Source organism: Carlito syrichta, unplaced genomic scaffold, assembly GCF_000164805.1.
Source record: "Carlito syrichta isolate Samal-C Ts95f unplaced genomic scaffold, Tarsius_syrichta-2.0.1 Scaffold313949, whole genome shotgun sequence".
In the NCBI taxonomy this organism is placed as follows: Eukaryota; Metazoa; Chordata; class Mammalia; order Primates; family Tarsiidae; genus Carlito; species Carlito syrichta.
In genome coordinates this window covers 188,652-199,435 of record NW_007258045.1, presented here as the reverse complement: position 1 = coordinate 199,435, position 10,784 = coordinate 188,652, and the positions used below count along the sequence as shown (strand labels likewise).

At 45.6% G+C, this 10,784-nt stretch overlaps 1 pseudogene across 1 annotated transcript; it reads right to left on the bottom strand.

Annotated features, from left to right (window-relative positions):
* Positions 1-5,069: 5,069 nt before the first annotated feature.
* On the bottom strand, positions 5,070-7,354 carry LOC103273295 (annotated as a pseudogene). The gene is made up of 2 exons (XR_002482695.1): positions 7,174-7,354; positions 5,070-7,039 (listed from the first exon to the last, which is right to left on the bottom strand). The product of XR_002482695.1 is annotated as a trifunctional enzyme subunit alpha, mitochondrial-like (transcript).
* Positions 7,355-10,784: the final 3,430 nt, after the last annotated feature.

Here is a 10,784-nt window from a genome sequence, read left to right as displayed (position 1 = left end):
CAATGTGACAAGCAGGTGAGAGGTTTACAGAAGTGTGGAGGGTGCCTGGTGACTGTGTGCTAAGGGGGGGCAGGGACACTTTATGAGGTGTAGCACCAGTGCCTGCTCCACAGTTCATAAACCAACCAGGTCCTGAAGGCTGGTCCCACATAGAAGCCCTAAATACCAGAGTGAGGCAGCCATCAGAGAATAAGCGCATGGCCTCAGGCGGGAGGAGAAAGAAGTGGGGACTCGCCCACTGGGATGTATGTGCTGGAATCATAGTTCAAAATACCATGTCACAGCCTCGTCCCCCTCCTACAGCTCTGCTTGCTTTTAAAATTCTCCTGCTTCCCTTTTGGAATCTCTACGGTGCCTCCTCAAAGTCCAGAGAAAAGGAAGGAAGGATACACCTGGATCCAGGCCTCCCACTCCTGCCTCCCATAGCTTTTTCCATTAATCTTCCACTTCCTTGCCTGCCTGAACAGCCCAAACCTGAGAAGCCTGGCCTTCCTGCCGTTTCCTGAGTCAGAGCATGTTCCGCCCCAAGTCTTGCCAGCTCTAATAAAATGGCAGGTGACAGTCTCAGGTGCTTTCAAAGGCAAGAGCCCCGAGGTCCCTGCATGCAGGAAATGAGCTAATTTTATGGTGTACCTAACCGAATCTTACTCTACGTTTCTAGGAATGCCTGAATATGGAAACCAGTATCTACACAGGTCAGCAACACAGTGGTTGAGAGAAGAAGCAATATCACCTTTACCATGTAGGATAACCATCCAAAACATCTGCTTTTCCTTCTGTGGTGTTTTTCCTCCAGATTGGTTCAATATTTACTAAGTACTCACCTTGTGGGAAGCCTTGAGCTGGGGACAAAGAGCATAAAAGAATGACAAGACTCACTAGTCTGTTCTCAAGTTGCTTCTAGAAAAATCCCAGGGATGAATGCAAATGATACCAAAGAAGGGAAGGGGCCAAAAGAGAACCAAAAACAAGAGCCATGGGGACCAAAAACAAGAGCCATGGGGGATTAGAGGAAGGACTGATGGAGCTGGCTGGTTTATCAGGAAGCCTTCAAGAGAACAGGGCATGTTAGTTAGGCTCCAAAGGACAGAGCAAGTCTGAGAGCTCATATCAATAGAGGGAGAGAGACATTGTGATAAAATGAAAAGAACCCGTCATTTCACATCAGAAATACCTGAGATCAAACACGGGTCATACCACTCACCAGCTGAGCAATTTTGGCCGAGGTATTTAACCTCCGTTGCCTTTTCTTCATCGCTAAAGTGAGAATGATAACGCCAGGCTCCCAAGGTGGCTGCAAGGATCAAATCAACTAACACTGGTAAAGAGCCGTGTCTGGTGCACAAAAGGGTTCAATGAATATTAATTCATTAATTCTAGACATTGCAGTAAGTAGTCTCAGCATTAACCCCACGCCGTCCTTCTGAGCTGTTCCCAGGCTGAGAAGATGGAGAGGGGGAGGGGGGAGCAGAGATGGCAGCCAGCGGTCTAAGCCAGATGTTGCTCCCAAGTGTAAAACAATAAACAACTTTCACTTGTTGTTATCCTCAGAATCCTTCTCCCTGGAGTTGATATTACAGAGTTTAAAAGCAAACTGAAGTCAACATTCAGAACAGAAAAGGCGTATGTGCACACACACGCACACACACCCTCCTTTTTGTAAGAAAGGTTGCCATGGAGATGAAACGGAGAAACAGCAAAGACACAGAGGAGCCACTGAAACGGCTATAATTAATTTAAAGCATTAAAAACAATTAAAATTGTATTAAAGCAAGTTCATTTGAACAAGGCATAAATCGGGTGAGCAGATCACGTCAAGCATGAACAAAAATAAAGCATCACTTTGGGGTGTTGGAACAGGCACCCTAGCTGTCTTCAAAGAAGGGAAACAAATTATTGCACAGTATTCTGAGACAATAAAATATGTAACCAAATTTATCTAATGTTTCTGAAAACAAGACAGTTCTCCAATAATTCTGTTTCCTCTAGTGCCCAGGTAGAAAAACAAAATGAGGACAGAAAATTGCTCCGTATCAAATAAACGCATCCATGTTTCTTTGTCCATCATTGTGGTGACAAATTACTCATCAATTAAGAAGAGCGGAATGACGGGGGCCAGCCATGTGGGATGCCTACTGTATACCAGTCACTGTCCAGGGCGCTTGGCACCCTTTCCCTCATTTAATACACCCACAAGCCCCATGAAGCAGGTGTAAGTGGCCCTACCCTACCAACCTGGGAGTCCGAAAGATCTGGAACGTACTCAAAGTGTCACAGCTTTTTGGTTGAGGCATAAGCACTTGAATTCAGATATCTCAGGACTCTTAAGTCCATGCACTTGCCGTTTTTCATGGAAGAAGCCAGAATGGGGCGTGAGATGGTGGGCAGCCGGGCACCATTTCTGAACACCTCCGCTATGGCAGACCCTGTGCTACAGATTTTACAAATGTCGTTCAATTTCAGCCTTACAAGGAGCCTCCATTTCACAGGAAACCACAGCACCCACCAAGCTCAGCTTGTCCAAAATGATGCAACCAGTAAGAAACAGAAGCAAGACTCGCCCCCAGATCTGCCTCACTCTGTAACACCCCAGGCCCTGCTCCCCTCTCCAGAACTCCTAAAGCACTTATTATGTCACATTCAGCCTTGGGTTGCATGGCTTCTGCTGGGGAAATGGGGTAGAGACTGGTAGCTGAATTTTTTCCATTCAGACAAGTGGGGATGGCAGGGAAAACATTTCAGAGGAGGCAAGTGTCAAAGTGGACCTTGATTTGGACAATGAGTAGGCTTGGCCAGGCAGAGAGCCCCTTCTTGCTCACAAGACCAGATGAGCCTGGAAATGTAGAGCTGGGAGTGGAGGGTGGAGGGTCCAGGACCAGGACAGACAGCAGGGGTGTTTTCATGAGGTGGCTTGCAGCCCCAGAGGCTGGATGGAGAAGAAAGATCCACTTGTCCAGGGAAGACAGGCCTGTGGCCATAAAGTGATGCTGAATGTCAAATCACATGATGAAGAGAGGACCCAAGTGGGAGAGTAAGTCACATTGATACAGCAGGAAAGTCAGATGCAGAACAGAATTAAGAACAAGAAAAAGAAGTAAAATAAAAAGAGCTGAAGCTTCATTGGGAGCACATGTGCTGGAGCCTCTTCCGTCTTTGGTGTCTGACATGCACAATGGCTTTAAGGAGCTGAGCAGAAGGGGCTAGCTGACCAATAGCCAGTGCTCTACAGCAAAGTCACACCCACTGTTATAATATTGAAATATACCATGATGGTTATACACTGCAGGCTGCCGGTGCCCCACAAGGGCTCCCATCACCTTGGCCACCCACTCTTCCTCTAAGCCCCCTCAGACCTCCCCACACTCCCACAACTGCAGGGATGACACCTGCCCCAAGCCCCTGACAGCAGTGTTCCGATAGGCCTGTTGGACACATCAGTGGGTAAATATTTTTGCATATCACCCCATGCACTGGGTATGGTAAGGACTTACCAAGGTGGCACATTGAATTTTGACCACAATCGTGAGATAATTAAATAGCATGATCTAGATAATACCAACATAGGCTTTAGGGGGTTAAGCAACAACCTAAGAGGAGAAACCACAGGAGAGAAGGGCAAGGAATTTGGCACAAGCAAAGGAGAAAACGGGGGAAATGAATGACTGGCATCTGTTCTCTCACGGCTCAAGGAACTGAGCTCGGATTTATTTCCTATGGGGAGAAATTCCATGGGTCACAGGGAAAATGCTAGACCATAAATGGCCTATGAAGACACCATCTAACACAGTGCTTAATTAGCCCACTCCCTAGGTAGATTAAATACAGATGGTCAGGTTCGAGAGAGAGATTTATTGATCCAATGAAGAATCCGATGTGTAATAGAAGCATTGAGGCACCTACCGCAGCCTCCTGCCTGCCTATGATGCTGTAAGAGAATGACGGGGGCCAGCAAAAGTAAGGGGGTAATCAAGTGGCCTCCAAATCTCCTGACAGGGGAAATTAAAGGCCTGGCTGGACAACTTGCATCTTCAGAAATATTTACTCATCCACGTAATTTATTAGTGAATACAAACATGGTGCAAAAGCAATGTGTATTTCAAATTTCAGGAGAATAATCCCTTATGCCTTGAAACTATGGCTAAAGGCTCAGACCACCCACCACAGAGCTGTCTGAGCTGGGAGAAGTCGAAACAAAAGAAGAAGCAAGTTAGAGCTCAACAGGTGGAAAACAGCGTCTGGCAGGAGGAAGAGAGGACATGGGTCCATTCATTCATTCATTCATTCGTCCAGCAAAAAATTAATAGGAGCCTGCTACATGCCAGTCACTGTTCTAGATACTGGGGATAGGAAAGTGAACAAGAGATGTCTATTCCCTACCCTCATGGAGTTTCCAATCTAGTGGGAGAGATGGAAAATATAAACAAATATATAATAGACTCGTAATGCCGGGCCGTAAATAGGTAGAGCCAGTGGAAAGATCTGGAGTCCACGGTGTTCTTGGTGTGTTTGAGAAACAGCAAGGCCAGTGTGACTAGAACAAGGTCTGTAAAAGAAGGAGTGGGGAATAGGTGTGTAAGAGCTCAGGGCCATGGAAAAGACTTGGGATTTCATTCTGGGTCTAGTGGGGTGGGGGTTGAAGTGGTTGGAGGTTTAGAGAGTCACATAATCTGATTTACAGTTTGTTTTTTTTTTGGGCTGATACTGAGTTTGGTTTTTATTGTTGCTGTTTTGCTGGGTGCAGAACTATTCTCACCCATCACCACTGGCCACCCTGGCCTTCTGTGAGGAACAGGCAGTAAAGATGGCTCCAGATGGCTCTTAGCTGCCACTTGGGCCTTGGAGCTTACAAAATGAGCACAGTGGGCTCTGCATTCTGACATGAAGTGCAAACTGATTCACAGACTTCACCAGAAGGGCGAGATGGTCACAGCTGAAGGCACTTTAATCAAAGAGCAACCCAGTGCCAGAGTCTGTCTTCCTCTGGTTACTTTGTGCAATCTAGACACAACTCTGGTGGAGAACCAGCCTTGTCAAAAGCTGGCTTAGTGCACTGAGAGGCATGAGGCCACTCACTGGTAGAACTTCTTACTGGGGCTGGTAGCGTGGTCAATGAGCAGCTGGCACGGGGTGAACTGATTTCCATAGGCAGCCTCATACTTCTTGAGCCGGTCCACAACCTTCTGAGCACCATAGAGATCCATGAAGCGGAAAGGCACCTCCAAGACAAGGGGGGAAACCGAGCCCAAAGACTGCTCCAATGTCTCCCTCTGCAGGCATGGCCAAGATCCCTTCCTGCAGGCACATGACAGCCTCATTCACAAATCTTGTCACCAGCCGGTACTGGATGTCTTCGTCAGAGGAGACTTCAGACTTAGGTGGCATCTTCAGACTTGCCAAAATACTATCCATGTCAGAATTCAGATTCTTACTCTTCACACCCTCCTGATAGATGTAAAAGCCCTTCCCAGACTTGCGACCCAGGAAGCCCTTGGACACCATCTGTGTCAGGAGCTTCAGGCTTCCACCTCCAAAGCGCTCCCCAAAGGCTTTACCTAGATCTTCTGCCACATGTTTTGCGACATCTACACCAACTTCATCCACCAGTGTGACAGCACCCACAGGAAAGTCAAAGCTTGTGGTCAGGGAATTCAGCTTCTTAGGGTCAACTCCTTCCTGGAGGATTCGGATGACTTCAGACATCATGGGTGCGAGACACCTGGTGGTGTAGAAGCCAGGTCCATCCTTAACCACAATGATGAGCTTCCCCTGCTTGAGGCCTACGGCTACAGCTGAGGCAGTTGTGTCCTTGGAAGTTTTCTGGGTTATGATAACTTGTCCACAGGAGAGAAGTAGTGCATGCCAATCTCCTTTTCAGGTCTTTTGCTGACAGCAGCAATTTCACTGATTGGGAGCATAGATGTGTTACTGGCAAAGACACAGTGATCTGGAATCACCACTTCAATTTCCTTCAGCACTCTGTGCTTAAGACTAAGGTCTTCGAAGACAGCTTCAATCACCATGTCGGCTTTTTCAAAACCTTGGTAATCCAGCTGCCCAGTCAAGTTGCTGAAGATGGCGTTCCTTTCAAATGATGTTAGAGCTTTCTTCTTCACTTTATCATTCAATCCTTTGAACACTTGCTGCCATCCTCGGCCAAGCCCAGGTAGTGTAGCGTCTTTAAGAATAGTCTTTAGCCCTTTATCTACAGAGACTTGGGCGATGCCTGCTCCCATCAGCCCTGCACCAAGAATAGCTAGATTCTTAACTTCCTTCTGTGAACTCCAAATTTATTCTTCTTGCACAGGACCTGACCATGGTAAAGTCCCATCAAGGCCTTTGATTCTTTGGTCATTGCAAGCTCTCCAAATTTCTGAGATTCAGAGAGATAACCAGCATCAGTCCCTTGTTCGATTCCAGTTTTTAACCACATCGATTATTTTCAGAGGTGCAGGATAAAGGCCTTTGGTCTGCTTTTGCACTTTTTCTTCCACCTTTTTGTAAATCTGTTGCCTGACAAATGGAATAGTCAGGGCATACGGCATACGCTGTCAACTTTTCCATCAATCCCTTGTCTCTCTTTGGGTAGATTGTCTTATCAGCTAGTCCTTTGGCAAAAGAAACTGCAACTTCTTCTAGATATTCAATTGTTCATTCTTCTGCAGGTTTTAATCTTTGTCCCAGGGGTTCCACCAGTTGGTCAACCAGTACCATTTTCTTCACTCTGTCTGCACGAATGTTTCTGCCAGTAAGTATCATGTCAAAAGCAGCAGGAACACCCACCATTTTGGGCAGCCTTTGTGTGCCTCCTGCTCCTGGTAAGAGCCCCAGCAAGATTTCAGGGGTGCCTAATACTGTTTTTCTATCTTTTGTTGCTATTCTGTATTGGCATGAAATGGCAAGCTCAAGTCCTCCTCCCAAGCAGGATCCACCGATGGCAGCCACAACAGGCTTTGTGGATTTCTCAGGTTTCTCAAATGTTCTCCGTGCTGCCTGTGATATATGTACTACTTCTTGAGGAGTCTTGCAAGTGGCTAGCATGTTGATATCAGCACCTGCAACAAAGCAGCCTGGCTTGGATGAGATAAGGACAGCACTTCAGATTTGATCACTAGCCCAGATTTCATTTATTACTTCTATGAACTCCAAATGTAGCTCTTTAGTCAGTGTATTTACCTTTGAATCAGGTGAGTTAATTTGAACTGCCACATCTCCTTTGACTCCATAGTTAACATGACTTCTGGCCAGTAAAGCAGAAGACTCTGTAAAATTGCGGCAAATATATCCTCGGGAGTGGAGGATCCTGAGGGCAGGGAAGCGGCTGAGGCTGCTAATTGTCCAAGAGAGGCCACCATGTTGAGCTCAAGAGGATGAAAGTGGACAGCGCTTCTATCGGGGTGATCGAGCGGAGGACTTTTCTTCCCATCCTGATTTACATTTTTAAATGTCTCTGGTAGCTGAGTGGAAAATGGATCCTAGGCTAGAAACAGACATCCGATAGGAGGCCATTTTATCATTATCTATGTTATCTATTGAGGGTTGACTATGTCATGTATTAACTCGTATAATCCTTACAACAAAAGATTATCTCCACATCACCATTTAGGAGTGGAGGCATAGAACGGTTAAGTAAGGGAAGAGGCATGTTTTGAATCCAGGTTGCCGGCCTCTGACTTGCTATGCCATGCTGCCTTTCTGTAGTAGTCTAGGCAGGAGACCATGGTGGCTTAGACCATGATGGCAGCCAACAGAGGTGGTGAGAAGTGATCGGATCCCAGTTATACTTAAAAATCAGTGCTAACAAGACGAGCATCTAAGTTAGATAGGAGTTATGAGGGAAGACAGGTAGAGACCATTACTTCAAACATGCTGATTTCAAAGTCCTAGTAAGAGCCAATCACAACCTCTGACTCAAAGGTTTATAACCTGGAAATTCAACAGAAGTTTTCACAAACACAGATTCTAAAAACTTATTCCAATCTGCTGAAGGAGGCATTTCAGAGTGGATCCCAGGAACAGGCATTTTAAAACCACTTCCCAGGTGATTTGGGGGACACCTAGTCCCTGTTCCAGCATGGGGAGGCTCTGCAGTTGACCACATGTCAGAACTCCTAGTATATGAATACTGTCACCTGAGAGATGGCTGTGCCACCTCACTTACAGATGAAGAGGCCAAGGCCCTGAGATGGGAGGGATTTGACTCCATTAATAAGGGAACTAAAATCTTGGTCTCTGACTCCTGGACCAGAATTGTGTCCACTACCCCATGCTGGTTCCACCGACTGCACCACATTGCTTACTGAACCCCTCACTCAAGGTCAGGCAGAGGACCTTGAAAGACCTCTGAAGTCATGGGAAAAGTACCACACTTGGGGTCAGAAGATGGATCCAGGCCCAGGCTTAGCTACGCAGCAGCTGAGAGCTCCTGGAAAAGTCCCTATCCCTCTCTGATCTTCAATGTCCTCATTTTACAAATGAGGACATTTTACAAATGAGGACATTAGGTTCTCTTACTGTTGCTATTTGATTAGATGAAATAATGCGTGTAAGATACATGGCAAGACCTTAATGCTAGTCACTGTTTGGATTTTTATGGACATTAATTCAGATTTCCTGGTTCATAATACAACATCTGTGCTCAGGCAGGATTTTGAAGTTTTTGTCTCTAAGATCAAGATCTACCAGAAGCAACTCTGAATGTTACAAACCAATGCCATTAGGACCTTAAAAGCCAAGTAGCAGGGAAGACGGATCAAGGAGCAGGCAAGAAACAGGAGAGAGGAGAAAGGAATGACAGGCACAAAAACCATCAGCCTGGCCACAAGTATCCGGAGGGTCCATAACCGGGAAGAGGACACTGAATAGCTTCCGTGTTCCCAGATGAAACTTAGCCACAATAACCCATTGTATGTGTATAACAACTTTGTACCTGTTTTCCATAGATTGCTTCATGTGAGCCCCCAAAATAACCTTATCAGTTAGCTGTTACAACCACCCTCCATTTTAGAAATTAAAAAACGGAGGCTCAGTTCAATAATTTTCCCAGATTCACTAATAAGCAACACATCCGAGTTTGGACTCACAATCTAACTCCCATCTAGACCAGTGTTATCCAACAGGAATATGATGTAAGGCACAAATGTGATTTTCAATTTTCTAACAGTCACTTTTTTTTTAAAGTAAGGAGAAACAAGTATAATTTATTTAATTCATTATATACAAAATAATATCATCTCAGCATGTGATCAATATAAAAATTTTAGATGGAATTTTTTCAGCCTCTTTTCATAGGAATTCTTTGCCTCCAATATGTATTTTACAATTATACCACATCTCAATTTATGAGACACATTTAAGTGCTCAGTAGCCACAGTGGCTTCTAGGTTAGCTTGAGAGAGAGATTTTTCTGTAAAGGATCAGAAAAACATCTTGAGTTTGCAGACTACATGCATACACTATTGCATACTATTTTTTTTTTAACTTTTTTTTTTGAGATGGAGTCTCAATCCATTACTCAGGCTGGAGTGCAGTGGCACACTCACAGTCACCCCAGCATCGACCTACAGGGCTCTGGTGATCCTTCCACTTCAGCCTTCAAAGTAGCTAGAACTACAGGCATGTACCACCACGCCTGGCTAATTTTTTTTTTTTTTTGAGTTGGAGTCTCACTCTATCCCCCAGACTGGAGTGCAGTGGCCGCTCCCGGCCACCGCAGCCTCGACCTGCTGGGCTCCGGCGATCCTTCCGCCTCAGCCTTCAAAGTAGCTAGAACTACAGGCGCATGCTACCACGCCCAGCTAATTTTTTAATTTATTGTAGAGATGAGGTCTTGCCAAGTTGCCCAGGCGGGTCTCGAACTCGCGGGTTCAGGCAATTCACTCACCTCAGTCTCCCAAAGTATGGGATTACAGGCTGAGCCACCGAGCCCAGCCTAATTTTTTTATTTATTGTAGAGACAAGGTCTTGCCATGTTGCCTAGGCTGGTCTCGAACCCCTAAGCTCAGGCAATCCTCTCTCCTCCACTCCCCAAATGCTAGGATTATAGGCATCAACCACTACACCAGCCATGAGAATAATGTAGATGGGACCAGATGAATGTCACATGTAAGGAGAGGAATCTAAAGATAAGAGAATCCATATCTTTTTTTTTTCTTTTTTCAAGTTGGAGTCTCACTCTGTCATCCAGGCTGGAGTGCAGTGGCACACTCACAGCCACCCCAGCGCTGACCTACTGGATTCTGGCGATCCTTCCGCCTCAGCCTTCCAAGTAGCTGGAACTACAGGCATGTGCTACCATGCCCAGCTAATTTTTGATTTATTGTAGAGACAAGGTCTCACCAAGTTGTCCAGACTGGTCTACAACCTGCAGGCTCAGGCAATCCACTCACCTCGGCCTCCCAGAGTGCTGGTTTACAACTTTTAAAAACTAGACAAGTCTTTTAAAAAAGCTGACAGGTTGTAGAAAAATAGGCTATGGACTAGATTTGGCCTGTGTATCATCATTTGTCAACTTCTGCTCTAGACTGTAAGTTCACGGAAGGCAGGAACCACATCCAATATGTGCACTGCTGCATCTTCACTGCCTGAAATATAGCAGACACTTGCTATGTAATAGTGTAATTGAACTTAACTGAAATAGATCAGGAAGGATTTATTGTTCCTGCTCGACAGTTGACCAAAATGAAATCAGAGAGTCAAAGTGACTTATCTGAGGTACATAGCCTAAGTATAAACCCCGAGCGGTATGGCTTCTAGCCACTGCTACTCTCTGTCACGTGTTTTAATAC